We start from the raw sequence: 27,941 nt of genomic DNA, 5'->3' as shown, positions 1-27,941 counted from the left end.
TGGTGTTCCACGCCTTACCCACGCGTGTCAGATGCCCCAGAACGACGCGGATGACGATCCATGTCTGTCATTACGTGGCGCCAGCTTGGACGAAACCCGTCATTCGTGCCTTATCAGAAAGGGTGCTAGATCGGTAAAATTTGGAGAAAGGGTGTCTGACAGGTAATTATTTCATGTGAGAGTGATTTTTCGGTAAAATCGCCTACTATATCATCTATGAGATCTAAAATTTATAAGAATGTTTGATTCTAAATAGAACTAATTGTTAGTGATTTTAGATCTCACACCAAATGAAAGAAATTCTATAAAATTAAATTACTGGTGCTTTTCAATATTGAAGAGTCTGTATTTTATGATAATTTAAAGGCTTAATATAAAAATAAATGTTTAAATTATACACCAAATTGACTTTTGGTGCATAAAGATTTTTTTTGTTAAAAATAAGTGTCTAACATTTCCAACGTTACACTTTTAAGTTTTTGGACCGTAACCATCATTAAATTTGACTGTTATTTGACACACGTCACGCATATAAAATTCATTTTTTTTTAAAAAACACTTAATATTAATATTAAAAAAACCCAAAATCTACTTTTTTTCACCATCGATTGGCCACTGTCAATTCGTGGTCATCACCGTTGATACCATCAGAACGTCTCATCACTGCAATCAAAATCCGGTATCTCACCCACCGTGAAACTTTTTCAATCGTCATGGAAAGCACCGCGAAGGGTCGTCAAATTTTTAAGTTTTACTTTGTTGTTTTTCGATCATTCCAACGACTCCAATTGTCGGTGTATTACACGACCGTCACCATTGAGTTCCTCGTCCTACTTCGAACAAAACTCAACCGGTGGTGACCCTTCGTCGTCGGAGGTGGGGGGATTGGAGGAAGAGGGGACGACTCAAGGGTTGATTTTTATTTTATTTTAAATATTATTTTTATTTTAAAAATAGAAAAATAGAAAAACATAATGTATATATCTAAAAGTATGATAGAGAAAACGTTAAATACCTATTCTTTATAAAAATCCTATAAATACTAAAAATCAATTTAAAATATAATTTAAACATTTATTTTTATATTAAACCTAATTTAAAAGATACAAGTTGTCTTCCACCTACTAGATGTAAAAGTATGTAATTTCAACTTTAGTTTCTTTATTTACAATTGTGAATTACAAAACTTGTCCAAGACTTACCTCAGGCTCAACCCATGGTTGATAATTAACCCAAGGTTAATCAATCATGACAACTAGCAACTACAAAATATAGGGTTGTGGAGGGTCTTTATTTGAAACCCTACACCCTACTCAAAAATCTATATACTTCTTCTATCATTGATTCATATTTTAATCTCCTTTTAATCTTTCCTCTTAAAAAGAGAAAAGAGGAGAAAAATATTTGCAAAAGGGGGCTTACTAAAACTAAACCAAAAGAAAGTGTAGAAAAGAAGTATTTAGGCAAAACGAAGGTAGCAAAGGGAGAGTTTGAGGGGGGAAAAGGAAAAAAATCCCCAAGGCGACGAAGAGAGACCAAAAAAATAAATAAAAACACAGGTATTTCTCTCTTCTTTTTATTTTTTTTTCTTATTATAGTCTAATTTTTAACCAAATTTCTTTGAAGGTATTGCCTTAGAATCTAGGATTTTCCACCAAGGGGTTTGTATCTGTACAAAACTTCCAGTTTAGCCCCTTGAGAAGTCCAATCTTTTCTCCTTCACTCCATCTGCAATTAAGAGAGAGAGAAAGCGCGGGACAAAACCAAATTCACAATCAAAACCCTAGATTTGTAACCTTTCATTTTTCCGCCAAAAATCCCTAGCATGCAAGACCCAGATGTTTTAGTTTGTATTTAAAACTTAAATATTTCTCGTGTTTTTTTGGTAGTTTTATCGTTTTGGTCCCATTTTTGTTAATTTGCTTTTCTCGAATAATGAAAGATTATACAGAGAACTATTTGTTTCTAGGGTTTGAATTCGAAATCCATGGCAGGGTGGTCGATGAGAGCTGCAGATGGCTCTTCACTAGATAGCGCTAAATCCCTAGAAAAGCTCGAGCCCTTTTCCGAAGGGTTATTTTTGAAATCTGAACCTGATAAGCTTAGGTTCTGGTTTAACGAGTTTCTTGGGTTGTTTCTGAAAGAGATTTGTGCCCAAGGTTGCTTTTGGCCTCTTCCTCCATTGCTTGCAGATGGACAGCCTGTGGATCTGTTTAAACTTTTCTTGGTCGTAAGAGAGAATGGTGGATACGATGTTGTTTCAGATAGTGGTTTATGGGATTCAGTTGCTAAGGAATCTGGGTTGGATTTAAATGTAGCTTCATTGGTTAAGTTGGTTTATTTTCGTTACTTAGTTTCATTAGAGAGATGGTTAGAAAGAATTGTTAGAAGTGAGGACTTAAAGAATGAATCGAACTGTAGTGGTCAGTTGATGGAGTTGGGAGCTGAGCTTAAGGAGTTTTTGTTGGAATCAAAGAATAAAGTTATGGAGTATTCACAAGTGGAGAAGAATATAGTAGCAGGGTTAGATGAAGGGGAAAAATGTGTAAAAGGTGAACAATCTATTCATATTGATTTGACAAAGAGGGTTTTGCGTTACGAGGAAGTTGAAAATGTGCAGAATGATGATGATCTAAAGAGCATGGTTTTTGATTCAGAGTGTGACAAGAGATTCATTTTAGTCGATTACGATGGAGATATACCTTCAAATATGGCAAAAAGTGCGGCCAACTCAATATGTAATGAGGACGAGGATTATGTTGAATATAAGAAATGCACATATAATGACGACGACGTTATTATATTGGATTCAAATGATGTTAAGCAAAATCTTTCATCTCATAAGCGAAAACAGGATTTACATGGGAAATGCTTAATTGGATTGGCGAAGTTGCAAAGGATCCTTGTCATTTGGTGGTTGGTTCATTACCGGAGAGTTCAAAGTGGAAGGCTTATGGGAGTGAAGAACTATGGAAGCAGGTTTTATTGTTTCGTGAAGCTGCCTTTCGCAAAAATGATAATCATTCAAGTGACAGCCAGTCCAATTTGCAGGTACATACCACCCATTGTTAAGCTTGCCTGTCTTTTAGTCATTAATTTAAGTTAGAGATCTATGTACTTATCACCTGTGCATTGTTAATTAAACCATAGATTAATTTGTATTATTCTTTAATTTCAATTTCTTTGAATGATATGGAGGTAGTCTGCATGAAAATTCTCCATTGTGCATTATTAGTTCCTTGTGAATAATAAGTTTAAGTTTGGCAAATGGGCCTACTTACCGGACAAGTTCCATTTTTTCCTGAAGTCAACAGTAAATAAATTGTTCTCTTTCACACCATGATTAGAATTTTTACCATGTTGGAGTTTCATTTCGGAAACTGCGGTGTCATAGTGATGATGATTTGTTCAGGGCAAGTCTCGGTCGGTGACTTGGGGATAGCTTAATCCCTGTTGGAAAAAACTTGGTTTTGGAGAAGTGTGGTTTAAGGGGGTGTTTGGATGGGGGAATTTGGGATTTCCATGAGAATGAAATCTACATTCTCCGTTTGGTTAGCCCGAGAATCCTATTCTCGGTAATATAATATTACTAATAGTGAATTTATTGGATATATTACTAGGAATGTCATTACCTCCATTTCCTTAGATATTGTTGGATTATCGGCATTTTGGACTAAAATACCCTTAATTTTTTTTCTTCAAAAATATCATTCTTCTGTCATTGAATAATAAAAATTCTACGAATGTTAAATTACAAATTTATCCTTAAACTATTTTAGATTTACAAAAAAAATGTTTATAATTAAAATTTTATATAAAGTTCAAGGGTTAAAATAAAATTTTACCCTTTTATTAAACTTTTTTATATTTTTCAATTTTGTAAAAAAAATTATATAAATTTTATGAATTTTTTTTTTTTAAAGAAAATATATAAATATTTTTTAACTTGTTAAAAAATAAATATATAATAAGGACAATTTGGTTAAATATACATTCCAATAATCTTTTATCCTTTTAACCAAACACGGTAATCTTACATTCCTGCTAAGTCAATCAAACACAAAATATAACATTTCCAATAATCTTATTCCCTTAGTAATCTTACATTCCCACTGGTAATCTTACGTTTCCACTGATAATTTACATTCCGTGAATCAAACGCACCCTAAGTGTTTGGAATCGCTCTTAAAAAATGTAAGAAATGTATGTGATTGAAGTGTCAAAAGTATTTAAAATAATAAAAGTTCAGAGTTGTGAGGATAATATTCATTTTATCTAAAAGCCAAGCTGTTTGCTTGTGGCTTGTCTCCTTATTAGCCGTACTTAGTAAGATAATGATTATGATTATAAAAAATCATAGTCTGACATTTTGTCCTTTTGCTTGCACTAGATGACCCGCTTCCTAAAGCTATGCATATGTTTTCCTTGATGCTTGTGTATTTTGCAGTCATTTATTTCATCGTATTCTTTTCTGTGCCCCCTCGTTAATGTTATAATATAATAATTCCATTGTGTGCTTACTCTGTAGAAAACCCAGAAGATGCATCCCCACATGTATGGCGATAACAGTAAATTTGGATATAATCTCAGAGAGAGGCTGAGTTGCACAACGAATGTCTTTTTTGGGAAAAGGGCATCTAAAGGACAGAATAGGTCACAGTCATGTTCCTTGGGGAATCATAGTGACTCGGACAGTTCTATGATAGGGATTGACAAACAGTTGCATGGACTTTGTGATTCTGCAACTCCAGGTTCAGTGTTCAAATATGATGTTGGCATTCAAGTTCCTATTGGGCCATTATTTCAAGTTGAGGTACCACAGTGGACAGGGGTAGTATCAGAAAGTGATGCAAAATGGTTGGGGACTCGTGTTTGGCCGTTGGAAAAAACGGAGAAGAGGTCATTTGTTGAATTGGATCGGATTGGAAAGGGAAGACCAGATTCATGTGGCTGCCACGATCAAGAATCTATACAATGTGTGAAGTTTCATGTTAGAGAGAGAAGATTGAAAGTAAAGCTTGAGCTTGGTTCAGCTTTCAACAAGTGGAAATTCAATAAGATGGGTGAAGATATTGCTTTTGCTTGGGCAGAGGAAGAACAGAAGATGTTTTCATCTATAGTGAAGTCGAATCCTCCATCATTAGAAAAATCTTTTTGGGATGATATCTACAAGTATTTCCCCAAGAAAAGTAGAGAAGAGGTCGTTTGCTATTACTACAATGTCTTTCTCTTGCAGCGTAGAGCATACCAGAACCGGATCACTCCAAGCAACCTTAACAGTGATGACGAGGAACCCGAAGCCGAAGAAGAATCGGTTGTTAAAGGCAGTGGGCGTGAAACAATTAAGTCCTACACCTCCATCTTAATTTCCCCAAAGAAGTCGCATAAGAGGAGTAGATACACTTCCTAGAACGAATATGGTTCGGGTTTAGGCCATTTCGAGATTTATATAATATTCCTTTGAAAAGTGATGTTTGGGTGTTCAATGATTTTGTTAAAAGGGGAAAAATTGATCACACTTGCACCTAAGGTTTCAAATAGCGTCTATAGATGCTGTGGAAGTGTTTTTGGGTTCAAGCTTTTCGGTTTTTGAGTTAATTTTCATCATTGTCCATTTATTCATCATAATTACTATATATTATTGGTAACATCAAAAATCAAATACAGGTATTTCCCTTCCTTTTCTTCATTGAGCTTGCTCTTTTTTCTTTTTGTTTTTCTTAAATGCAGCATGTCACTGGGTTAAATTCAATGATTTGGCCCCAAAACACAACATAGTTTATTGAATATTTACAGATTCTAGGGTTTGTTTGTTTCGCTTTTTCCCTCTTCAAATTTACTTTTATTGAATATTTTCTATCGTTGGATAGATTTTCCTAAAACCATTTTATAGAATCCATTTTCATTTGGTGTAAGAATATGAGAGAATAGGGCTTTGGACGAAAATAATTGGGAGTGGATTGTTCATGGATTAGGTTGATTTAAGATTTGATTTTAGAGATGTTAATTGGGTGGGGTCCTCCTCTCGCACCCATTCTCGTAAAAAGAAATTTCAGACCATCTTCACCCTGTGACTCTCGTGTATACAAAACCCTGTATCATCCTGTCACGCGACCTGTAAAACTAAAGTCATCTCTGTTTTATTATCTATGTGAGTTTTGAGACCCACCTAATCTTTGTTATATCTATCTTGCGGTTTGTAAGAAAATTATTCAGGTTTCACAACACGGGTTTTTTTAAGACCCATCTAATCTTTACTCATCTTTCTCATGATATGTTGCAGGTATAAAACTTAAAGAGGGTAAACTACTTAGTTGATTATTTTTGTTTTAGTTTTATAAACGTGTGATCACTTGATTCAAAAAATATAATTTGTAGTCATTTTTATTTTGTTTTAATTAAAATATGGTCATTGAAACGTTAACTTTCGTTAGTTTGATGACGTTACACCTTATTAAAAGGATTTAATTCTTACTTGAACCCTTGAACTTTAGATAAATTACTAATCCTGGGTCTTTTTTGTAAACTCAAAATAATGCAGGGATAAAATGTCAATTTACCCCTTTTTTCCATATGTTTTCTTCCCCAAATCGATCTTCTCCGCTACTTCCCCTGCTTCAAACCATCTCTTGTGAGCCCCTCTCGAAACCTCCACCAATTAACGGAAAGATGAGCAATGGAGTTCCTTCCATGGCACCATTCGACGCCGTCTATTCTCTTTCGACCTTGTTCGAAAACAGAGTACTTACAATACTCCAATCATAACAACAAACATGGTGGCAGTGGCAAGTCCTCCATTGGTGTAATGATGCCTAACCAGATAACCTCTGTACCAAAGAAGAAGAGCATAACAACAAAAAACAACGAAGTAAGTCGCCTTTGCGAATCTGATTTTGTAATCGAGCTTTAGAGCAACCTTCAACGTCGAAAAGTAGGCTTGTAATGCTATTGACTCGCTAACAAAAGCCATAACAACCCAAATTTGAACCACCATATGCGATTAGCAAATACCCAGATGAGAAGGGAAATCTGGGAATAAAATGATGGAAACTCAAAATTTGCACCCTTTTTTTCACCTGTTCTACAATATTTTCCCCTTGAGACAAAGCTTCTTGGCTTTTAGCAGAGAGCTTGGCTAATGTGGTGGTATGGATTGCTCCACTGCAATGAGAGGAACCACTGCAAGTGTGACCAAAGCCAATTGCCATACTGTTGTAAAACCCACGACAAAACCAGAAGAGAAAACTAACGGGTTGGGAAAGAAGGGGGCTTGGGGGGAAAAACATATGAAAAAGGGGTAAATTGATATTTTATCCATGAACTAATTTAGATTTACAAATAGACACATGATTAGTAGTTTATCTAAAGTCCAAGGGTTCAAGTAAAAATTAAATCCTTCTACTAACGTGTCACGTTATCAAAATAATAGAAGCTAACGTTACAAAGATCATATCTTAATTAAAACAAAACGAAAGTGACTACGAATTATATTTTTTTAATCCAATGACCATACGTTTATAAAACTGAAATAAAACTGAGCAACTCTATAATTTACCCAAGTTAAAACCATCCTCGTCGTAGGACCCATAAGATTAAAATTATCCATGCTTCATCATCCCCGTGGTTCTTAAGGCCTACCTAATCTTCGTTGTCCTGTAATCTGTTTCATATAATATATTTGTAAGCCATCCTTCACTGTTTACATGGTGGCATAAAATTTAAATTTATCCTCATGGGTGTTGAGGCTTACTTAATCCTCGTTATATTTGTTGTGCGATCCACTTCATATAATGTATTTATATATATTAATTGAACAAATATAAATTATATTTTTTTAATGCCTTTCGCATTTTTACCATATATGTGATATTATTTCAACTTTCAACATTTAATTATAATCACAAGTTGTCGTAACCCTTCAATCAATAATTAAAATATAACTCCAAGACAAGTTTAATTTTTCTTTTCAAAACTAAAATCTTTACATAATATTTAAATAAAAATAATGATGTAAAATAAGTGATAATTAAAAGGATACAAAATTATACTCATATCACCCACCATAAATTTAATTTTTATTTTTACCCCATCCTATTCCATCGACTAATACAACATTTTTGGTTGGCTTAGGCTATTTTTCTAAACCAAACATAGAAACTTTGAGAACTTTTTTTCTTAAAAAAAATTAAATTTATTCAATCAAATATTTGTTTAATATTTTTCGAAAAATACATAAGAGGACTATTATGACATAAGAGATGTCCCAATATACATAGAATAAGGATATGATTCGGCATACACTGTTTCTCCTTAAGCTTTTGAATTTTGATGCATGCATGAAAGGTAATTGATTTCAATATTTTAAAGAAGATGATTTCTAAGTTTAGAACATCAGCTAATTTTACAATGATAGAATCTAAATATTTTTGGATTGAAATGTTAAACAATGATGGTAAAGATCTCTGTATGAATTTAACACGAGAATTATCATTTATTTTCAATTTTCAATACATTTTAAGATTATTTATATTTAAACTAAATCAAAAACTATTTATTAAGAAATTAAGTTGTGAACTTTTTTTTTCTTTATCCATGTTTCTTGATACAAGTTATTTAAAAACATGATAAAAAAAATTATCTAACAATCGATATTACTAGTCACAAGTTTTTTAATTAAGGTAAGTTACACGAATGGTCATTAAATTTTAAGTAAGTCTTTATCATTGAATTTTCAAAAGTTACAAATTGGTCATTAACGTTATCTATTTATGACAAAATGATCACTCAACATTAACAACCTAGAGTGACAGAAAGCTGATGTGGCACGTTAACCGGCTGACCTGGTACTGTTTTTGCCACGCAAGATAGTTTACCAGCATTGCTTTCGTAATATCAATTTCGAGCGACATTTTCCCCTCGTGTATGTCCCCGGTGGCTCATTGTCACTGACATCGGTGATTGATCTTCTCGTTTTAAGGATTGAGACTCCGGATCTATCCACTTTCTACATTGTGAAGTTCTTTTGTTGATCTATTTTCATGATTTCTTTATGGTTATTTTTCCAGGTGAGATCGAGATGTTATGAATTTTGGCTGTTTATTAAATATTAAGTTAGATTTTCGAGGTTTGAGTCCGAAATTTGGTTGTGAATTTGATGCTTGTTGCAGCACGTTGAAGTTCTGATTTACAGTCCAAAAAAGGACGAAGTTTTGGTACTTTTACTCAACCGACTGGAAAATACAGAATGGGATAGGCCGCTCATTTTTTCCTCGCATTCCTGGAACTTTTACTTTGCTCAACACAATGATCTCATTAGCATCAGTTATCATTCATGACATTTGCTTGCAGTTTTTTTTTCCTCCAAATATTTGGATTGCTTATTTTCAATCTTTGGCTCAAGAAATTTTGTTGGAGCAGGTACGGATGTTGCGGGAGAAATCGTGCAGGTTGGAGCTGGGGATAAAGTTGTTGCCGTGCTTGGTGTAAGTAGTAGTTCTTATTCTCCTATTTATTTATTTATTTTACCTGTTCAAATTTTGTTGGTTCAAGCATATGTATGTTTGATGTTACACTGGACAGTTTTTTGTGTTCAAGACATACAACTTTCACTATGTGAATGCATTTTGCAATGACAGAATGTAGGTGCACTGGCTGAATTTGTTGTGCTTCATTTGTGTTCGACAGTTCCAAGGCCTCCAGCGGCATCAGCCGCTGATGCTGCAGAGAAGATTTCCGTTTCAAAGTTGATGGGTTTTGACCGGTTATTTTGACACAGGTTCCAAGACGGTTGTGTTGAGTTTTCCTTGAACGATCCCTTGGTTTCAAACTTTCAATGCTTATCTGGTTATTTCCTTGGTTTGTTATGGAAAGCCGTCGAGTGAAGAAGTGGAGAAGAAGACAATGTCGATGAGTTTCGACCGTTTGGCAATCAAGTTAGCTGACTTAACATTCCACATCAACATTCCGTTATCTTAATAATCTCGGTTAACGTCAAATGGCCATTTTATTACAGATCAATAATATTAGTGACTAATTTGTAACTTTTAAAAGTTCAATGGAAAAACAAAAAGATTACTCAAAACTTTAGCTGCCATTCCTATAGTTTACCCTTTAATTAAAGATGATATAAGATAAACTATTGTTTTTAGTCACAAATAACATAAGATAAACCACCTCGTTTTCTACATACAATCTTATCGATTGATAATTTTCTCATGTACTGGATTCTACATCACCTTTAAACCCTGAAATATCCATACACGGAGCATCTTACTGTATTGAGCCAAGTCTGAATTCAAAATAACTAGTTTACGAGGAACCATTTTTCCCATTCTCATTCATTCCTGCCGTCACTAAAGAAGTGTACAGATCTCGTCAAGCCAGGTAAATTCATGCAGTAAATATGATTTTCGAATCTTAATATTCCCCAACCTCTTTTCCTATTCAAAACCTGCAATCTCTTTGTACCCAGAGGGGGAATACAGTTATAAATAATAATACCCGCAAGGTGCAGATACGAAAACTATTGCATTGAAACTATGGAAAGACAAACATGGAGAAGATCAATGAACCTACACTACATTACTGGTATATCTGATTGGAATTGTACATGCCATGAAGAGCCACACAATACACTAGATAGTCATAAATGGCTTGGCCTCCTCTTACCTGCGTCCGTTCTCAACTTCTTCACAGGATTGGCCCAACCAATACTCCCAATACCACCATTTGACGGGTGAGAAGGCTTGTTGGGCCAGACTTGACGATGGGTGGCCTGCTGGGCCAGTTTCGCATCCTTAGAGACTGACCCTGAAGCAGGACTCCTGATGTTGCAAACTATACTCGGGGTTGACACAGGGCCAACAGATCCAGTCCTAGGCTTCACCGAAGACTTTTCCCTGTCCTTCCTCTTCTTCTTGCAAGTAACCAGCTCGCCTGGATGAGTTAGAAGAGAATCATCTTGTTGATATTGTTCCCTGGTGTTGCCACTTCCACTTCCACTTCTAAGCCTTGATTCCTTTTGGGGCATGTGCACTCTAATCCTTGTGTCCTCACCACCAGAGTGGGTGGATCCACGTTGTAACGACTTTTGAGTCGAGCCTGAGTCAGATTCCACCTCATTTATCGGCTTCTGTCTCTTGCCAACTGCTACCTGTCTAGAGGAGGGACCTGAGGTGGAGGTAGATACCGGACTATAGAAAGAAAGAGAATTCCTAGCGTCCCAGAAATCTGTGTCTGGAAATGCTATCTTCAACAAGTCGAAAAACAGATCATGGACTTTCTTTGCTTCAGATCTGACCTGTGAGTCCCAATTACATTTGCAGAGTAAGAAAACATATCAGGACATTGATGAGAGAATTAAAGAAAAAATATATTGTTCAATTGGGAGGAAAGAAATTGGAGAAATTGCTAGGTGATGAAGTTTCTAGGCACTTAAACACAAGATATAAGTAGGTTAACTTAGATGAAAAGCTCTCAAAGTATTTGATTCCAGAAGACTATCCACCGAAAAAGCCAAAAGAGTGAAAGTGAGTGGCTGTGAACACATAAATATACTGACAGTACCAAGATAAAATAGAGATTATACCTCAAGTGAAAACCCATAAAAATGCATTGCACTTTTTAACACTAGCTGCACGTCTGAAACAAGCTCCATAACTCCACTGTACTGTAATCTGTCAACACTCTGATCAATCTTCCGGAAATCCAAATTATTGCTTCCACTTCCACCAACGGAACCAGAGTTTTCAATCCTCTTCCACAAATCTGTCAAAAGTGGTACAATACGCTGACCCTCCTTATCTATTCTCCTCTGAAGCTTGCTAATCACATTTTTGCACTGGAAATATGAGAAATTTCTAGTCAATAGAGGTCAAAGGTGAAAACTACTCATTTCTTAAAAGTGCAAGACATTTTGATGTATAAAGCTTTCAATTACACAGTACATGCAAACCATGAAAAATATCATGCCTTCAAGACTGAACAACATGAAGATCAATTCTAAATGAACAAAAGACATGGACATGCGAAAACAAAAGGAGAGGAACAAATGATTGAAAATACCATATAGCACATAAACTTCCTAAATCTAAAAAAGAAAATTCCCAACCACATAAAATATAAACCAAATGCCCATCCTAGCAAAATCTAAACCAATGTGTCAATGAGAGAACACACTAAGATGGAATCTGTGTATACTGCAGAGTATTAGATACAATATAAAAGATACAATCCAAGCAACGAAAGCAAAGAAATTCAGGAGAATCAGAGCCATGGAGACCAGTGAGACAATGCTACAAGAAACTCCATCAAGCTGTTCATAAATACTAACGCAAGGTTTCGAACATTTCACCAATGACCAGGAAAAGAAATCCATGATGGATACATATTTAAGGTATGATGCATACCTTTCTCTGAATGACGTCAGACATCTTAGCACAAAAACTTGATGACCTACTTGAATTAACCAATTTATTGTCCCCGCTCTCTCTAGAGGGTTTGCCAGCATCTGCTGAAGTAGATGACATCAAAGTCATTTTAACAGACTTCGGTGCTGCATGCAACTTTGATGTACTAGCTATTTTCCTTGAAGGTAAGTTCCTCCTACTTTTTGAAGATGAATCATTTGGATCATGCTTGGAAGCACTGCGCTCACATGCTGGTTTTCTTTCTGTATCAGTACTAACTTGTGGTTGGTATTTTTGGTCCAGTTGGAAACGGAACAGAGATGAATCTCCACTTCGGAGATGAGGCATTTCCATGGCAGGTTTCTTCTCTACCCTTTCCACAGTATGATGAGGTCGAAGCCGAATACTACGCTTTCGTTTTATTTTGGGTTGGACAACTTGTTCCTCTTCGCCTCCATCACGGTCATGGTTCCAACTTTCAGATTGCTGGTGGTCCATGTGAGAATCTCCCGATACTGCAATTTCACCTTCCTCTAATTCATCGGACTGCCAAAATTAATATAGCATGATAAAACAGCAGCAATCAACAGACACCATAATAAGATCATTTTTTGACAAGAGACATACCAGCCTTCTTGCAGCAGAACCAGGCCTAGCATCTAATGCAGAGAGAGATCCAAATTTCTGAGGAGATATAGGAGAGACCATCTGCGCTGGTCTACTACTGTCTAACGAAGACCCTGAGGAACCACGATCTTCAAGTATGTGGTTATTTCTAACCTGTTCTGAAGCCTGGGCACACTCATACCCATCATCACCAAGTGCACCATCTTCTTCTGACTGGTCATTATTTATAGGTGGTGCCCCAACCGCACCACTAATTTCATCATCTTCAAATTCACCAATTTCCCCCTCTTCGTTTCCAGAATAACCATTTCTCTCATCAGAACTTGCCTCAGAGAATTCCCCATTCTCATCCATTTCCTTATAGTCGGGGTTCTTTTTCTTGGGTCGTCCCCTTTTTCTCTCAGTATCCATTTCTTTGGTTTCAGCACCACCGTCAGAGGTAAATAAAATGTTCTTTGATGGCTTTTTTGATAAGGCAGCTACAACAGCATTTACTTCCCTTATACTGGCTCGAAGCCACTTAGGTACCTGTTCATGGGAAGTCATCTCCTCAGTCCAATCCAGTTCTTCATCCATTTGATCAAACAACTCAACTTCTTCCTCACTTCTTGCTATCATGCGATTTACCTGGTTCAATGAGGGAACATTGTGGACAGTTTCTTGATACCTCTCCTCATCATGCAGCAATGTTTCTAAAGTCATGCGTCTCTCTTCATGTGTTGTTCTCTGGTCAAAACGTCCAGCATTAATTACTTCATCGGCCATGTCAATTTTATATTGTTGAATGTTATTCCTTATGAGGCTCTCGATGGATCCCATATATCTATCCTTACCAGCAAAATCATCCTCAAAATCAACTGTACCAACACTCCTTAGTTCATCCTCCTTCTGTTGACTAGAGATTTTGTCAACAACTGCTTCCATGTAAATTACTTTGACTTCCCTTGTTTGTCCAATTCGATGAGCTCTAGCAACTGCCTGTTCCTCATTTTTAGGATTTGGATCAGGATCATATATAACAACTGTGTCAGCAGATTGAAGATTTAGACCACGTCCAGCAGCACGAATGCTTAGTAAGAATATGAAGCACTCAGAATCCGGGCTATTGAAATCAACAATAGCTGATTCTCGATCTTCCAAACTAGTTGTTCCATCAATACGCCTGTAAACAAGCCGCCTCCACTGCAAGTATTCCTCCAAGATATCCAGAAGTTTTGTCATGGTACTAAAGAGTAATACTCGATGCCCACTTCTCTGCAGTTTTATTAGGATTCTATCTAGGATCCACAATTTTCCACAAGATCTTACAAGGAAATCTTTGGAGAAATCATTGAAATATGGGTAATTAAGCAAAGGATGATTGCAAGTCTTCCGAAGCTCCATACACCGGTTATTTAAAGTTTTGTGCACCTTAGCCTGGTATATTGGATTTTTTTGAACCTTGCGCTTCTCATCTTCTGGATCAACTCGAAGGGTCCCAGTTGATTTTATCCAATCATAAATAGCACTCTGAATAGATGACATTCTGCATTTTAATACTATCGACACCTGTAGTCGGCCAAGGAAATAACATCATTAGAACCAAGAAATGATAAGTGATGTTTAAAGTAGGACACAGAAACAACATACCTTTGGAGGAAGTGAACCTTCCACGTCTTCAACACGACGTCTAAGCATAAAAGGCTCTAGAATTTGATGAAGTCGGTGGATGACGATAACCTTCTTCTCAGTCTCAAGCCAATCATCTTCTGCATTATGTGTAGGTTCCCTTTGAAATGGTTGTGAAAACCAATCATGAAATGCTTTGCGATTATCAAATACCTCAGGAAGGAGAAGATTTAACAGTGACCAGAGTTCTTTCAAGTCATTCTGTGGCATAAAAAAACTCTTGTTCAACACATCAAACAACGATAGACACACACACACACGTAAGAAAGAGAGCCTGGCAGAAAGGAAAAGACAAATAGGTTTAATCACTTTAATGCATTGAATAAGCCTCACTGTAGAGAGTATAAAGTAAACTGTGTTAGGTTATCTGAACAAGCCACATTTTTTGGACAAGGAAAAGCAATACTGTGCATGAATTAGAACATAGCAAGGAGTCCTGTTAATTTTTGCCAGCTAAAAGATGTTTAGGACAGACCATTGAAAATTCCAATAATTACCCATAAACAGCATTGTATGAAATAGGTAAATCATGTGGTACCTCCTTTTCATTCTTCAAATGGATATTTAGTGAGGAACCGATACAAAGAGACGTGATGTGCCTAAAATTGAAGAACAATATTCCTCCGTAAAATGAGTGATAGAGTACGTTCGCTCCCCACTGGAGTAACTTGGCCGGTTTTCGTTGGTAATCTCAATAGAAGAGTTCACATGAGTGCTTTATGGGAAAGGTTTAAACACCATGGAAAGGTCACTAGGGTCTTCATTCCTATTGTTAACAAGAGACCGAAGTACAAGGATACTACGTTTGCTTTTGTTCATTTTGCGTGCAAGGACGATATGCTTAATGCTATTGAGAAGATGCATAATGCCATGGTGGATGGGAGAGAATCTCAGTCAGTATTGCTAAATATGAGAAGCCTCAGTTCTAGAGGAGGTCGGATGGTGCGAATACGGAGGGGTCGAAAGGTGCAGTAGCCGAGGGGTTGAAGATGAGAGCAAAAAAATCCTCCGAGCAATCTGAGGAAAAGGTGGCTTTGTTTAATAAGTTTCATGATGGTAGGACGTATAAAGATACGGTGGTTGGGGATAGCAAAAAATCACTAGGTTCGCAAGACGGAATCAATGGCGGTCTTGGGGCGGTGAAAAGACCTTTGAATCTCTTTATTCCGGTGGAGGAAAGGGAGTGGTTAAATTTGTCCTTAACTGGTATTTGTAAGCCATGTTTTGATGTTGAGTTTGTTCAGAAGGCTATCTATAATGAGGGCTTCAACACAAAGGTGGTCAGGTGGGGATACACAAGGAATGCGTGTATCATCGTCTTCCCGTCAGAAAAAAAGAAGGAAGCTTTGGAAGAGAAGAAGGAAGATTTGAGATTCTGGTTCGATAGGTTGGAGCCAATATCAGTGGATGGGAGTGTTCCTTTAGCTTTTTGCGCGGTTTCCATGATTGGAGTTCCTTTAAACTGTTGGTGTGAATCGTTTTTTTTCCAGTTTAGAGTCTAAATGGGGAAAGTTGGTGAAGATTCAAGAGGAAACTCTTCAGAGGGTGGATTGCAGAGTAGCTCAAATGCTCCCGAGGGTCGAGAGCCCTTTTGATGTCCCAACCCATATCACCATTAATTCGAACGGGAGGTTGCATTTGATAAAAATTAAGGATGAGTTGGTTGAGGATTTTTTCCTGAATTATCTGCGTTTGAAGAAGAGGATATGTCATATGATGTCTGGGAGGAGGAATCATCACATTGTAGTCGGAGCGATGATCAGGGTGGTCGGGTGGATCGGGAAGTTCAACAGCCAAAACCGTCTCCTCAAGAAAGGGTGGATGCTTGGATACGGGGAAATCGAACAAGTGACAGTATAGGGAATTCTGTTGGAATTAATGATATAGGTGGCTCAAGATAGATTTCTTCTAGAGGCTTGATGAGGCATGAGATAATTGAAGGCGTGAACCCCAATCAGCAGGCTGTGTCGGGAGAAATTAATGGGGGTTGAGAAAGGGGAAGGTTTCTAGATGATATATCTAATGGGTTTGAATCCCTTGTGCAGGTTATTGCGCCCATCAGGAGCCTTAATCATTTTATTAGAGGAGAGAAGATAGCATCCAGGCCTACCAGGGGAAAGTAGGCGGACCTGTGAATTCATTTTCCATGGGTTTATTCAGCGATTTTGTTTGCAAGGTGAATCTGGTAGATCTTCCTTTGTTAAGAGGCTGTTTCACATGGTGCAATAACAGGGAAGTTCCGGCCTTTGCAAGACTTGATCGATTTTTATTGGATCAAAAGTTTCTCTCTTTCATTCCTAAAGTTAGCCAAAACCTGCTCCCGAGGTCAATTTTCAATCATAACGCTATTTTATTGGAGAAGTGCAAAGTTAATTGGGGTCTTAAACCATTTAGGATGTTTAACTACGTTATGGAGGAGGCAGGGTTTAAAGAGATGATGGAGGAGGAACTGCTTAAGCTTAGTAGAGGCGGAAGGAAGAAGTCAATCTTTAATCTGCTTAAAGAGGCGAAATTTGCGGTGAATAGATGGTCAGGAAAGAGGCATTTGGAGTTACCAGGCAGAATTTCTAGTCTTGAGAAATCAATTCAGGAAATGGAATTGGTTATGCAACAAGGTTCTTCTATGGTGTCTATGAAATTAGTGGTTGAAGCGAAAAAAGAATTATGGGATCTTAACCTTGAGGTCGTGGGATCGAGTCTCATGGAGAGCATTTCATAATTTGGAGGTCTCCTACGGAAGCTGTTCTCAACCTAATGTTGGGGGCAGCCTACTATCTTACCTCCCCCTTACCCATTACATATGAAACAAGGGACAACCATTTTTTTTTATAGAAAAAAAAGAGTTGATCTGGTTACAAAAGTCGAGACTGAAGTGGGGATTGGAAGGTGACAGGAATTCAAGATTTTTTCATCAGTTTGCTGGAATCAGAGGGAATTTGAATGGCTTTAAATCTCTTAAACTGGATAAGAAGCTGATTAAAGCTTGTGTGGTGGATTTTTTTAAAGATGTGTATAACAAGAAGACTACTTTTGAAGTTGAAGATATGGACTTGGACTTTCTGAAACTCTCGGAGGTTCAAAGTTTGATTTTAGAAAGACCCTTCTCAGAGGATGAGATTTAGGATATGTTAGCATCCTCGGATAGTAATAAAGCTCTCGGACCCGATGGATTGAACTTAGGTTTTTTCAACAAAAAAAATTTGGCCGAATTTGAAAGAAGTGATTGTGGTTTTCTTTGAAGAATTTTACAAGGGGAAGGATTGGGAGAAGGGGTTGAACCATTCCTTTATTACTCTTATACCAGGTTTTTAAATAGCGTTCACGGTCACGTTTTCGGTCGCGTCGCGTTTATCACGGTTGCGGACATAACGAATGTCATTGCGGGTATCGCGGTCGTGAATTTTTTTAAAATGTCGCACAACTTACCATAAAATGACTAAATTAAATATAATTAAAATAAAATTGTAAAATTTAAATTGCATAAATTTAAATTACTGAAATTAAGACTAAATTAAATAAAAATTAAAGTTTACATTTTAAACTAAGGATTAAATTATAAATTCTAAAAGTGGGAGGGATCTCAAATTAATATATCTTTTAAAATTATATTTTAAAAATTATTAAAAAAAAGAAATAAATCACCCCTTCACCCTTCCTCGACCTTTCTACCTCCCCTTTCCCAACCTTTCTGGTTTTGGCCTTTCTCCTCCCCTTCCTCCTTCCCCCTTCATTGTCTGAAACAAAAATGGTTATGGCCTTCTGCCCTATGTTGCACTAATACGGATACGGGGACTGGGACGGGGACGAAAAATAGTCATTTCTAAAATTATAGGGTACGACATATAAAAAATTTTAAATTATAAATAAGTGTAAAAAATCATAAATAAAGTCAATACTTCATAGAAAATTGGTGTAACACCATAATTTATCTCTAATTAAAAATCCTAACATTTGAGAATTTTTTTCTAAATCCCCAAATTAATTTTGGTGGCCAATTTGAAAATACTGTAAAACGTGTTACCATATTATAAAACCCTAAAAAGATCAAGGATCAACTGGAAATTATACCAAAATTGCTTTAAATCCTATTTTAACTCTTTTTCTCTCCCCCGCGATTGCTTCTTCTTCCTTTCAATTTTTTTTCTTTATTTTCACAAACCTTGAAATCGTCCATTTTCAATGGCTCCTTCGTTTCTTCTATTTTACCTTTCTTTTGTATTTGCTGGTCATGACTACAACCAAGATTTGAGTAAGAGTATTCTCTTCTTTAAAGCTCAGAGATCCTGTCACCTCCCCCGTAACCAGATAATCAAATACAGGGAAGGTTGGTTTTTTATTTTGTTTTGGAATCACGGTTGAATAACGGTTGTTGCGTCTCGTTATCGGCACAATCGTCTGTTTCCCGTTAAATTGCGGGTGCAATCGCTGCGATTGGTGTGAATCCATGACCCATCGCAAAAACCATGAATAGCGGTTTCGGACAGTGACGCGACCGCAATATTGCGGCCGCTATAGCATTTTCGGAACGCTATTTGATACCCTGCCTTATACCAAAGAAGGTCAATCTGGATTGCTTGGCTAACTATCGGCCTATTAGCCTTGTAGGAGGGCTTTATAAAATTCTTTCGAAGGTGTTATCAAGAAGATTGAGGTTATGTATTAATGACTCATTAGCCCTTCACAATTCCCTTTTATTCCAGGAAGACAAATTATGGACTATTCATTTATTGAGAACGAGGGTGTAAAATTTTGGAGGAAAAAACGGTTGAAGGGAGTTGTTTATTGTTTTTAAGGTGGACTTTAAAAGAGCTTACGATTCTGGGATTGGTCGATTTTGTTGATAATCATGGAGCGTATGGGATTTGGTGAGAGATGGTGTTCTTGGATTTTCAAGTGTGTCTATAGCTTCCATATCGGTGTTGGTAAATGGCTCACTTACGGATGAATTCAATATCGCTAAAGGGTTGCATCAGGGTTGTTCCTTATCCCCTTTGCTTTTTAATTTGGTCGGTGAGTTGTTAAACTTGTTGCTTGCTAAAGCAGTGAGCGTTAGGCTGTTCAGAGGTTTTGAACTAGGTAATCAAGAGCAATCCTTTATAATGTCGCATTTGCAATTTGCGGACTATCTTATAGTTTTTTGCAATGCCTCATTAGGGGAACTGAAGAATATAAGAAAGGTGTTATCAATCTTTGAAATGATGGTTGGGTTGCAATTAAATTTAACAAATAGCACAATTTTGGGCATAAACGTTGACCCATAGCTTATAAAGGTTTGGGCTAAGGTTATTGGTTGCTCGATAGGTTCTTTTTCGTCTGAGTATCTTAGCTTACCTCTTGGGGCCAAAAGGAATTCGATGGCTTTGTGGGAGTCGATTGTTTAAAGATTCTATAAAAAACTGGCTGGTTGGAAGGCATCGACGTTGTCATTTGCCGAAAGGGTGGTATTGGTGAAATCAGTGCCGAGTGCTCTCACTCTCTACTTCCTCTCTATATTCTGATTACCAGTATGTGTGTTGAATAAGTTAAACCCATAATGGCAGCTTTTCTTTGGGGGGACTCAACAGACAAGAGAAACATTCATTTGGTAAATTGGGCTTCGGTGTGTAGGCCTAAGAACTTGGGGGTTTAGGAATTCCTAACATGGACCTATTAAATAGAGCTCTCTAGGGAAAATGGTTGTGGAAATTTGCCTGTGAAAAAGATTCGTGGTGGAAAAGGGTTGTGTGATGTGTTAATAATGTGGATTCGAATGCAATTAGGGTGGATAGTTTGATTTCCTATCGTGCTTCGAGGATTTGGAAAGGGGTGGTAAAGAATTTCTATTCAAGTGACAATTTTGGAGAATGTATTAGAAATAATATGCAATTAAAAGTCGGTAATGGAGAGTCTGTTTTGTTTTGGCATGACATTTGGTTGGATTCGATTCCATTAAAGGATCGATTTCTGAGGTTATTCGCTCTCTCGGTTAACAAAGGGGCCAGAGTCGCTGATTTCAGGGAAAATACTTCTTTAGGATGGGTTTGAGACCTACAAATGAGAAGGAACCTGGCCAATTGGGAGTTGGACCAATGGCTCCTGCTCAAATCGTTGTTGAGTAATTTCTTAGTGTCGCCTTTGGCGGCAGATTGCTGGGTTTGGATAGGGAATGAGGAGGGCTATTTTTCAGCCAAGTCGTGTATTAGGAAATTTTTTGATACGTCTGCCGCTAATCCAATTTGGGTTACCTCGGGTATAAACTTTTGTATGGCTGATTGTCCATCAAAGATTAGCGCTTAAAGAAGAGTTGTTGAAGCGTGGAGTGTCATGGATCGTGGATTTACTTTGTCCATTGTGTGGCAGGCTCTCGGAGTTTGTTTTTCACTTATTTGTCCATTGTGATGTGGTTTGGGGATTATGGTCTAGATTTTTGCACTTTTGGAACGTCTCCTTTGTTGTTCTGAAGAGTCCGGCTGTTTTGATCTCTATTTGGCCAAATATAGTTCCGCTTTCGTCGATTTGGACTTTCATTCCAGGGGTGGTAATATGGTCAGTTTGGAAGTGTAGGAATGAGATTGTTTTTGAGAAAGGAAAGTTGGACTCAACGCTGTTATTTTCTCTTGTAAGATACAGGGCTGCAACATGGTTTGTAGCTAGATTTCCAGATTTAGTAATTCCTTGACTCTTTAGTGGGCGATCCAAAAGTAGCAGATTTTGTGCATTGGGTTCCTCCTTCGAGCTTCTTCAAAGTCAACGTGGACGATGCTATGGTTAAGGGGTGGTCAAGAGGAGGTATTGATGGTTTGCTAAGGGACAATAACAGTGTGTTGCTGTGTTCATTTTCAGAGAATGTTGTCCTAAGCCCCCTATCCTTGCTGAACTATTGGCTATTAAAAGGGGTCTGCTCTTATTTAAGGAGTCTGATTTTGATTCAAGGGGGAGGCTTATTCTGGAATCGGATTGTTCTACCGCTTTGGAGTGGATCAAAAATCCGGGTTGTTGCACTCCGTTGTTCGAGTCATTGGTGAAAGATATTGTTGCTGTTGTGATAGAACAAAATGTTATTGTTAGGCATATTTTGAGATCCGCCAATTGGGAGGAATATGGGTTGGCTAAAGTAGGAATTGGGTGATTCCTGTGTTTTCGGGGCTGGGTAATTTTGTTAGGATCTGGGTGTTGCTGGTTGTTTAAGTGTGGGTTTGTATGTTTGGTCAGTTTTGGGTTGAGGTGTGTTTTGACTGATTGTTGCATTGTACTTAGTATTATTTAAATAAATTCCAAGGCACTCTTTTCCTCCTTCCAATGTCCATTAAGCTACTTCCGTAGTTTGAAGGTTATGAAGGGTTTTTTAATGAGGCCTCTTATTATTATCAAAAATATAATTGGAGTTTAAGATTTCTAAAGTTAGGAGAAACTTGTTATAAACCTAAGCCTACCACTAAATGCACAGGTGTCTATGCATGCATCTGGGCATGCAATAAAAGGTGCTGCCAAGGAAAAAACGATGGTCATACCATTTCAAGTAGAAGGCAGTCATAATAGTAAAGAAAAAAATGTTATTCAAAGTTTTCAAATCTGTATGCATGTACATACAAGTAAGTAATTTCAATTTAAAAAATATTAGAGGTGCCTTAACAGACCTGTAATGGTGTCCCGGTAAGAAGTAAACGCCTTTGGCAACGGTATCTATCAAGATCACGAGCTAAAACAGACTCCCTGTCCTTCATTCGCTGTGCTTCATCAATTATGATGTACTTCCAATCAATTTTAGAAAGTTTCGACCGATCATACATGATGAATTCATAAGTTGTCACAAGGACATTAAATTTCATTGCCAAAACCTCCTGCAAGACAAGTAAACCGAAAGAAAGTTCAGAAACTTTTGACTATTAAAAGAACAACCAAATACAGGTACTTATAGTTCTTACTTGAGAAAATAGTTTTGAACGTTGATCTTTTCCTCCAACATAATAGATGCATGACACAGATGGCAACCAAGTGTGGAGCTCACTCTGCAAGAAATGACTCGTTTAGTTCTTTCCAATATATTAGAAAAACGGCACAGCCATCAATATAAAGCAAAGATTAAACTAACCTTCCAATTTACTAGAACAGCATTAGGAACAATTATAAGATGTGGGCCATAGTTTCCTTTAAATTCCATCAAATAAGCAATCAAAGCCATAACCTGCACGGTAAGGTAACCTAAGAAATTAACAGCTTTCTTTTATCATATGATTATCTGCCAAAACAATAAATGCTCCGACTAACCCAACACCCTGTCTAACTCCAAAATAACACACAAAACTGCAGTGTTACAATTATTTTTTTTTAAAAATCAAATACCTGAACAGTTTTCCCAAGACCCATCTCGTCAGCCAAGATGCCATTTAGTTTATTATTATACAAAGAGAGCATCCACTGCAAACCGACCTATCAAAAACCATACATAGATGTCATAAAAATCTTAACAAGCTATAACAAATGGTAGTAAACTGACAGATACAAAATCCAATCGAGGAAAAGGTAGAAAGGAAACACAATATTTTATATATAGCCACCTACAAGCTGATAGTCTCGTAGTTTTCCAGCTCGTAGCATTGATGGTTGCCTTATGACCCTTTCATTGACAGCATGAGCAAGATTATAATACCTGTTGATGACCACAAGAAATGAAGATAAAATAGCCGGAGTTAGTGGCTTATGATAAAATGTCATTAGAATAAACGGAAACATAAATAATAAATTTATATCAATCATATGTGATTGTAGTTATTGAACTAAAGAACATGAGATAAACTACTACAGGATCACCATCTGTCACAAGATTGCCTCCCATTACACTCATGTTTTACGACTGAAACCCCTACAATATAATCAATAAGTCCTAAGAAATAAACTATAATACGATCAGAGACACAACTTACTTGCTAACAGATGAACCTTCCCTGGGTGCATTCATTTCCATAAATCGATTTCTTATCATTACTTCCTCTCCAGCACAAGATGCAGCAGCCCTAACTTCTTCTTCTGATAGGCCCTTTAGTCAAGAAGTACAAAATGAGAAGGTAAGTAACATGGAGTCCACCTAAAGCATGGTGATTAGGAAAGGAAATGACTTTTTTTTCTTTAAGGCTCAGAATTCAATCCCAAATAAACTGAGAAAGGGGGAACACCCTAAAAGACAACCAGAAGTGGGTACAAAGGAGCGAGAGTTCAAGAAACCATGCCTGCAACCGTGCAGCAACAGCAGCAGCATTAGCTGCATCAGCTACTTCCTGCTGATTCTTGGCAGCTGTGATCTTACTTCCCAGTTTATGAAGATACTCTTCAGTTTGTGACAAGAATGATGAAAGGACTTCATATCTCTCAGCAGCATCTCCGGGGATATTTGTCTGCTGCTCAATCAACATTTCCCTGTACCTTTCAACATCATTATTCTTTAAGGCCTCCATCCTTCTATTTCTATCATCATCTTTCCTCTTTGAAAACTCACGTAACATTCTTTCATGGTACTTGGCAACTCCCCTATTACAAGCAGTCCGTGCATCACGGATAGCCCAATGAGCCTCAAGGAGCTTCTTACGCCACTGAAAGATTGATTTCAACTGCTTCTCTCTTAGGGCCTTCTGAGTGGCTTGTACTTGTCTGGTCATCTCGCTACGCTGACGCTCACACAGGCGGACAAATTTTCTATACGGTCTGTCAGGCATCGCCATTATCTCTTGTTGCTGCTGGTCAATTTCATCCCTCAAACGAGTCTGCAGATCTTTAAGTTGCAGCTTTTTTTCTTCAATTTGTAGTCGCAGAACAAGATCTGGCCTAATCCTTCTCTTCTCCATATTTATTGCTAGTAAGCCACCAATCTTCCTCAAATTCTCTGATCGTTTCTTTCTAAGGACTTCCATAGCTTCCTCAAAGAGAAGATCTTTGACACCATATGCCAAACTTAAATTATTATTGCTGTTTGGCATTGCTGAACCATATGAATCGTGTTTCCTAGTGAAGAAGGGGAAATCAAAGAGTGGACCATGATACTTCCTGGCAGAGGCAGGATCCATTGGCTGGGGGGCAGATTTTGCCTGCACAGGTTTCTTAACTTGCCCTCCATCAGATGCAGAAACTTGTGGTGAAACGGCTTTCCCCCTATCCACACTAAAATCACTTCTAACTAGAGCTTTCGGAAGGCCATGTTCTACTTCTTGGTCTGAATTGGCAGAAAAGACAGAAATTTGCTGCTCTTCTTTTCCAGCAGGTAATTTAGATGGAAGTTCCTTGGCCATGGCTGACACACCTTGCATATGAGCTATTGATTCAGTTGCTCCATCATCTCCTGTATGAGCTTCCTCTTTAGTAACATTCTGTCCTTTAATAGATGGCTCAGCCAGTGAAACCTTCTCCTTTGACTCCACATGCTTTGCTTGATCCTCTACATTCTTTCCACCATCTCTACCCTGGTTATTTCCACCTGAAGGAGGTAATTGCAGCTGCTGCTGCTCAAGAGGTGGGGGAACAATGGCTCGAAGAAGCTCTTGTGGAAGTGTACCTTCTCCTTTCTGTTAATGACCACAGAAACCAGCATGATCCATTCAATATTTCTTTATAAGCTTCATGCAGTAGAAAGTAAGGCAAAAATAAATAAATGGACTGAGAGATGAGGATAGAGTAGGGAAAGAGAGAGATTAGTACACCTTCAGGCGCCTAAATGCTAGTATTTGTGCCTTGAGAACATGAAGTTGTTGTTTAGTAAAACCAAAACGCTGCTGTGGCATCTGAGAAGCAGCTCCCCCTCGTGACGGTAAGTTGTTAACCGATCCCCCATCATTAGTAGGAGCAGCAGGCTGAAGTGAAGATCGATTTAAGTGTTTCAGATGCTGCATTTGCGGCGTTTCTATGCCACCTGGTGAATTTTTTGCTGACAAAGATGGATCAATACTCAGGCAAACATTTGCAGAAGATTGTGGAGGATGCATAGGAGGCAACTCATTTCCATGCCCAACTGGTTGTGTAGGCAGCATTTGGTTATCTTGCCCATGAATACCCAACTGCTGCATTGAAATGTTGTTAGCATTGTTAACAACCCCAGCACTGGAAGTTGAGCCAAAAGGATTATTTAGAACCGTCTGCCTGGCTTTTGTAAATCCAGGCATGCCAGATATATCATTGGATGAATTGCCACGGGGAGAACTCTCACTTGGAACTGATGGACAAGTGATTTGCGGCTTGGACACAGCTACTGGTGACTGAGTACCCATATTCCTTTCATTTGTTTTTTGCTGAGCAGCCATACGGGACTGCATTAGTGGAATGAGCTGAGCCATCAAGTTGGCGTTTGCAGGTTGCGAAAGATCAATATTGCGCTCAAGGGCCCATGCCTGCAACTGTGCAGCCATAGCAAGTTGATTGTTTCCCACATTTTGAAAAGCTTGCTGAGCTTGTTGTGCCTGCATGGCCCTTAAAACATTTCCAGGCATTAATTGTCCAGTAACTGTTGCCTGGCTGGGTGGCTTGGGCTCATTTATGTGCTCAGAAGCTGACTTTGGTCCTTGCTCCATATGCTTTTCGGCACAACCAAGCTGCTCAGATGCATTCTTCGAGGATGATGACTGAGCCTGGTTAGCGGCCTGCATGGAGATAAGATCCTGCATTTTTAAGTTTCCAATTCGTGTGTCATGATTCTTAACAGATGCAGAGCCCAACATGGCCATCTTAGCTTGCTGCTGCTGTGCCAGAAGTGCCTTCTGTTGCTGAGCAGCCTGGTGAGCAAACTGATAGTAAGCTTGTTGGACAGGATTCAGCATTTGTTGTTCAACACCTTGACTCCTATTCTGGCTGCCCTGGGCAGAAGAATGTTGTTGAGGCAGATCAAAGAAATTCCTGGACGGTTGAGGCGGTTGCATGGAGCCTGGAGATGAAGGAAAATTGCTTCCTCCCATTATACGTTGCAGGCCACTGGCTTGATATGCTAGGGCAGCTTCATTTCCTTCAGGTTTTCTAACTGGTGGTTGTTGAAATGACTGCAAGAACAAATATAAATGCAAAATATAAAATGCGTGAACTTCTCAAACCGATGCATAAGGTTTAAATGGTGCAAGAAGTATTAAGGTGGGTTGACTCAGCTAGATGCTTCAAGCAATTCAAAAGTACCTTTTTATTGATTTCAAGAGAAAAAGAATAAAGCTTACTAGCTTAGCAATAATTTCACTTGAACCACCACAGAATTTTTAAGACCTAAGACCAGATTACAATCAATTTCCCAGATTCTTCAGGAGCTCCACTGCTTAATGCCACTAAATAGAACCCTTCTTTAAACTTCCTGAACACGATTGAATTACCAAGTAACCAATTAACCTTAAGTAGTACATTAGAGATTGCATTTATTACATCAAAATTAAAACCCCTCAAACCCGCCAAATTCTCCAACTTACCGCTGCGCAATTTCCAAAACAGACTGAGTTCCCAAAATCAAGTTAATTCAACTAAATTTCCTTTTGCTGTACTAAAATTTCAGAAGCACTTTACCTGCCTAGATGAAATTTGCTGCTGCTGTTGTTTCTGATTCTGTTGTTGTTGCTGCTGCTGCTGCTGCACGACCGAATCAAACCCCATGTGTGGGGTCAAACGGCCGATGAGGAGGAAGACGGCGAAGCTGCGGACGATGTGGATGCCGCACGACTCACCGGGTTCCGGCTGGGCCCACCTCCAGATTGCATAAAAAAGTAAGCCCGATATTCTTTTAACTGAAATTCCCCCGCGAATTCCAAATTATTAAGACAAAAAACCCACCACTCTCGCAACTCGAATCCCTCCAAAAACCTTTTTTATTTAATAAAACCCCTTTTTTACCCTCCGATCCTAACGTTCAAAAATAAAAATAAAGAAAATTAGCTAAAAACAAAAGCAAATATTCAGGTTTATTTTTGTTTCTCTCTCTAAAAATACGAAAATTACGGTAGAAAATTAGAGATAGATCTTGATGTGTTAATCGAGAGTCAACTTGACGGAAACTGGGGTTGATTCGACTCACTGCTCGCAAGCCACTAATCTCTCTCTCTCTCTCTTTCCTTGGGTTTTCACGCAATTTTGCAGAACTTTCCCATCTCAGGTCAAACCCTAGTGAGGTTATTTTAAAAAAATCTCTTATTTGCCTTTGGTGCTTGCCTGCTTGGTACTAACTTCTAAGGTGGGCTCCACGGGGTTGCCAACAATTAGAAATTGACAGAAATGGTATAAACATGTAGATTTTAACCCTTGCGCCTCATT

General features: G+C 37.9%; 2 pseudogenes; one reads left to right on the top strand and one right to left on the bottom strand.

Annotated features, from left to right (window-relative positions):
• The first annotated feature begins 1,630 nt into the window (after positions 1-1,630).
• On the top strand, positions 1,631-9,770 carry LOC120127334 (annotated as a pseudogene).
• A 714-nt stretch (positions 9,771-10,484) lies between these two features.
• On the bottom strand, positions 10,485-27,391 carry LOC120127434 (annotated as a pseudogene).
• Positions 27,392-27,941: the final 550 nt, after the last annotated feature.

The sequence above is a fragment of the Hibiscus syriacus genome, unplaced genomic scaffold (genome assembly GCF_006381635.1).
Source record: "Hibiscus syriacus cultivar Baekdansim isolate YM2019G1 unplaced genomic scaffold, ASM638163v2 tig00110467_pilon, whole genome shotgun sequence".
Lineage (NCBI taxonomy): Eukaryota > Viridiplantae > Streptophyta > Magnoliopsida > Malvales > Malvaceae > Hibiscus > Hibiscus syriacus.
The sequence above is the reverse complement of the archived record's forward strand: the minus strand, read 5'-3'. Positions and strand labels throughout refer to the sequence as shown.